Consider the following 5543-nt stretch of genomic DNA (forward strand, 5'->3'; position numbering starts at 1 on the left):
TAAACCAGTAACATTAAGTGTTTCTCTGAGTTCTGTGAACCCTTCTAGCAAATTAATTGAATCTGAGGAGAATATTGTGGGAGCCTTTAATTTTGTAACCAAATCAGATATAAGTTGTAACCTGGGGACCTATCACTTGCTATTGGGATTTGAAGTAGGGTGGGCACAGTTTGTGCGACTGAGCCCTTAACCTGTGGGTCTGATACTATCTCCAGGTAGTGAGAATGAAGTTAAGTTGCAGGACACCCAACTGGTGTCACAGAAAACTGCTTGGTGTGGGGGAAAAACCTCTACATATTTGGTAACTAGAAGTAAAGTGTTCTACATGAGAAACACAGGTAGAAAACTGAGTTTGTCTAATACATCCCTATAAGGTCTTCTGCATCCACTCCTTTGATTATACTCAGGAGTGAGACACTCTTAATTTGATGAAGTACTACCAGATTCTTTCCTAAAATGGCTGTACCAGTCTACACTCCAGCAGTGCACAGGGTTGGTTCCAGTATCTTCGCATGTCTTTGAATGCCTGTCATTATCCAACCAAATGTTAGCCAACTAAACAGGTATAAAGAAGCATCTTGTTTTAAAATCTCTCTGGTAAGTTTATCTTAATACACTTCTTAGCTTTTGGGGTTTTTCTTCTATAAATTGCCTATTCATACATATTTTTATCTTTTTAAAAGAAATTAGAATTCCTGGCTGCGGACTTAGTGAACTACAAGGTGGCCCACAATGATCCTTGCCTCACAGCATTCACGTCTTTGTGTAGTTTCCTCCCACACTGGATAGGGTGGATCTGTGTAACCAATTGGGTATTAAGTAAATTATGGTGTGTAAATTCTGAGTAGGTGATAAAAGATATTGTGGTTTCCGCTTTATTCTCTTAGATGACTTGAGCTCTGGGAGAAGCCTGCTGTCATGTCCTGAGGACATTGAAGGAAACTTATGGAGAGCTCCACAAAATGCAAAATAGCTACCAGCCAGCACCAACTTGCTGGTCATCTGGCAAGTGAGTGAGTTGTCTTAGAAGTGGATATTCCAGGACCTGAAGCCAAGCCTTCAAGTATCTGCAACCATGGCCAACATGCTGACTGCAAGTCATGAGACCCTGACCCAGAAAGAGGGTTAAGTCACTCCCAAATTTCTAACCTACAGAGACTGTAAGAGATTATAATAAGTGCTTATTATTAAGTCACTACATTTTTGGGTAATTTGTTATACAAAAGATTACTGACACCCTGATTGTTCTCTGTTGATTTGTAGGACTTCCCTGCATAGTCTAAAAAGATGAGTCCCCTGTCGGTTTTAGACTTTATATCCTTTTTCAACCTACCATTTGTCTATTAAATTTGTCTGTATTGTCTCCTTAAAATTCATAACTTTGATATAGTAAAATTCATCTATTTTCTGTATTATGGTTCATGCTGGGTAGGGGGAAGGGCTGGTGTTTAAGACTTCTACATCCTAGGTCACAAGATATTTCCTACATTTTCTTCTAGAAAGTTTTTAATTTCACCCTTTATGGGTATTTTTGGCCTACTTCTATACTCTCATCAGACCAGGTTAACCTCAATTCAGGCATATGTAATTTTTCACTGCAAGAATATGATCCCTTATTTGGGGGCGCCCGGGTGGCTCAGATGGTTAAGCGTCTGCCTTTGGCTCAGGTCATGTGATCTTCAGGTCCTAGGATCGAGCCCCACGTTGGGCTCCCTGCTCAGCAGGGATTCTGCTTCTCCCTCTTCCTCTTCCTACTGCTCCTGCTCTATCTCTCAGTCTTAAATGAATAAATAAAAAAAAAAATTCTTAAAAAAAAAAAGAATATACTCCCTTGTTTGGATGTAGAAAGAGTATAAATTATAAATACAAAACATTTTCCATCCTGTAGCTTGAGTGATAAGCTTTACCTATGAATCAACTTACTAGAGCTCATGTGCTTATAAAAGAATTCCTTCTAATAAGCCTGTTTTTCTTACTTACCCAATACTTCAGGAGAATCTAGGCTCAAGTTTCTTGCTTGTCTCTCCTTACTCCAAATCCTACAAAATAAACTACATTCTTTAGACAACTGAAGGGAGCTCTCAAGTCTTTATCACACTATCATGTATTTCCAGTTTAAATCATTTATATGCAGAGGTCAGAATAAACATTCTTCCACCACTTGGCTTAAATGAATATATCTTGAAATTGGTGTTTTAAAAAACAAAGACTTTTGCCTCAAGATGTAGAGACCAGGAAAAAGTATTTCTTCCATCCTTGCAGCAAAAAAAGAACAAAATTAGCTTCAAATTTAAGACTTTATGTGAATCCACAGGAGACCTAAGGTTGCAAAGGAAACAACTGATCCGAAGTCTTCCCTGTAGGAAAAAGGAGAGGTGACGCAAGCCCACCTGAGGTAGTACAGCTGGCAGAGCCGGCGAACGTGAAGGCAGACTCCAAAATGGCAGAATACTGTGAACTCTTTGAGCCAAAGATACTGGGGGGAGTCCACATTGTCTCATAGGCTCTTCTTCTATGAATTCTACCTGGCACTCACAGAAAAGATCAGAAGGAGCCTTAAGAAGTATCCACTGTGGTACAGGTCCAGGGTAAGGGAATAGCAGCACTGCACAAGGGGCAGAAACTCCACCAAGATCTTTCCCCTCTATCTCCACTACAGAACAAAATTCCTTCAAGAATACAAGTTATCCAACTCAAGAATAGTTAAGTATGAAGAAAGTAACTGAATCTGTATTTAAAAATTTCTAAAAACTCTCAAGGCCCAGATGGTTTCACAGGAATATTCTAATTCTATATACAGTATCTTCAAGAAAATAGAGAAAGAACACTTCTCAACTCATATTATGAGGCTAACATTACTGTAAAACCAAAATCAAAGACATGAGAAGAAAACTACTGACAATATCCCTCATAAACACAGATGTAAAATTCATCAATAAATTTCAAATTGAATACAGCAGTATATAAAAATAATACATGGTTCATCTGACAAATGCAAGACTGCCTTAATAATCAATGTAATCTCTATTAAAGACAATACAAAACACTATATGATTGTTTCAATAGATAACAGAAGACAAATCTAACATTTATAATAAAAACTCAGCCAACTAGAGACAGAAGGGAGATTCCATAACCTAAAAAAGGGCATATACAACTAACATCCTACTTATTGGTGAGAAACTGAGTGCTTTCTCCCAAAGATCAGGAACAGGTAAGGATGTCCACTCACATTACTCCTAATCAACACTGTACTGGAAGTCCTACCCAGTTGAATGAGTTAAGAAAAATATAAGATACACAGATTGGAAAGAAAGGAGTAAAACTATAATTGCAGAAGATATGACTATTTTTGTAGAAAATCTAAAAGGACTTGCAACAACAGGAATTAAAAATGAATTTGGCAAGGATGCAGAACACAACATCATTATATGAAAGTCAGTTGTATTCCTATTACGAGCAATAAACAATTAGAATTTGAAAATAAGAAACCCAGCAGACCCCACCTTAACCAACTGCTTCCTAACATAATGCAAAGAGAAGGGCACACCAGCTCTGTGGTATTCTTCCCCCTCCCAATTTTTTTTTTTAAAGATTTTATTTGTCAGAGAGAGAGAGCACAACCAGGGGGAGCAGCACAGGGAGAGGGAGAAGCAGGCTCCCCACTGAGCAAGGAGCCCGATGTGGGACTTGATCTTAGGATGCTGGGATCATGACCTGAGCCGAAAGCAGACGCTTAACCAACTGAGCCAGGTAGGCGTCCCTTTTCTCAAAATTTTTAACCTCAGTCTAATCATGAGAAAACATCAGGTAAATCCAAACTGAGGGACACTGTACAAAATTTCTGACCTCAATTACTCTTTAAAAGTATCAAGGTCATAAAAGACAACGACAGAAACTTTCACAGATTGGAAGGGAGTAAGACATGACAACTAAATGCAGTGTAGTATCCTGGATTGGATTCCAGAACAGAAAAAAGACATTAAGTGGAAAAATTGAGGGAATGTGAATAAAATATGTAGTTAATAGTATGGTATTAATGTTAGTTTCTTAGTTTTGATAAACATACCATGATTATATAAGATATTAACATTAGAGGAAGCCAGGGAAGGGTATACAGGACTTGTGATGCTTCTGTAAATATAAAATTATTTCAAAAGAAAAAGTTAAAAAAAAAAGCAAGAAAAAAACTATTACCATTTGCTACTATTTATACAAATCAGATGTTTAAAAACACCATCAGGCTAATATAAAAAGTAAACTGGTTGCAAAGGCTTGTAAGATTGTCATCCATAATCTGAATTTCATCCAAACAACCCATTGTTGTCATAAAACTCCTATGAACTTACAAAAACACACATCATTAACAAATCCTTTTTTGTTGTATGTATTAAGGATCCCTACAAAGATTTCAATTGGAAAAAACATCTGAAACTAAAAAGGTTTGACCAGCAGAATTTTTATGCCACCCAGCAGTGACGGAGATAAGTAAGACTGATAACTTAAAAAGATTTGAGGTTATTTGTACTTTTGGTAAGATTTAACTGGGAAAAAATGTGGACAATGTGATAATATCTAATAATGGATATCATTTAGACTGAAGGTATTCAAAAATAGAACATATCAGTAAAATCAGTTTGGAGGATTAAATTAAGAGAGGAAGAGAACTTGCTGGCTTTATGAGCATGCAGGATACCTGAAGTGTATTAGAGGATGATGCCCATATTTGTATCTCCATATTACACTGTATCAGACAGCACCTTAACTCTGACCAAGTCATTATCTCTATTATGGAGACTTCCTTGCAATACAAGAACTGAACTACGATTGGAAAAAGGAGAAAAGTAAAGGGGCACTGAAAGTAAAGAGAGTATTCTTGAATGATGATAAGAGAAAAAAAAAACTAAGGTTCCTTAAAGGCAAGGTTAGCCACTCCATTACGTGCAGAATAGAAAGAACAGGGGCAAGAGGCAATGTATGAAGAGCATGTCCTAGTGGGCACTCTGGAACGGCTTGGCTGTCCCACGGTAGAACACATTTGACCTTTCTGAACCCTACATCCAGATCTACACACTGATGTGATACAACAAAAAGATCCTTTTAAAGGCTAATATTCTACCATGTAATCACAACAGGAGAAATATTCCTGAATCCTTAATAAAGTAATTTTGGTGCTATCAACTTACTAAAACAATCAGGAAACAAGGTAAGTATTAACACATTTCCTGCCACACAGTAAGTTCTTCATAAATATTGGCCATTAGCAGGTAGGAGACTTGGGAAGGGGGGAGGAGATAGAAAATAAAAAGAACAAAGAGGAAGAGAAAGGGAAGGTATGTCTAGCCTGCAGTGATTTTTAGCCCTAGTTCATACTATTACAACACATTTAATGCCTTCCTCGTAAATGTGAACCAAAAATACTCTTTTATCATCCTACAGGAGATACTTCTTCACTTTCAGAGTTCTTATTTAAAGAAAATACTGTTACCACCTTTTGATAAGAAGAACAGTTTCTTTACAGTCATTTTTATTAAACAAGTAAG

The sequence above is a fragment of the Eumetopias jubatus genome, unplaced genomic scaffold (assembly GCF_037043125.1).
Source record: "Eumetopias jubatus isolate StellerSeaLion01/CBP00866 unplaced genomic scaffold, mEumJub1_p1.0 scaffold_1, whole genome shotgun sequence".
Lineage (NCBI taxonomy): Eukaryota > Metazoa > Chordata > Mammalia > Carnivora > Otariidae > Eumetopias > Eumetopias jubatus.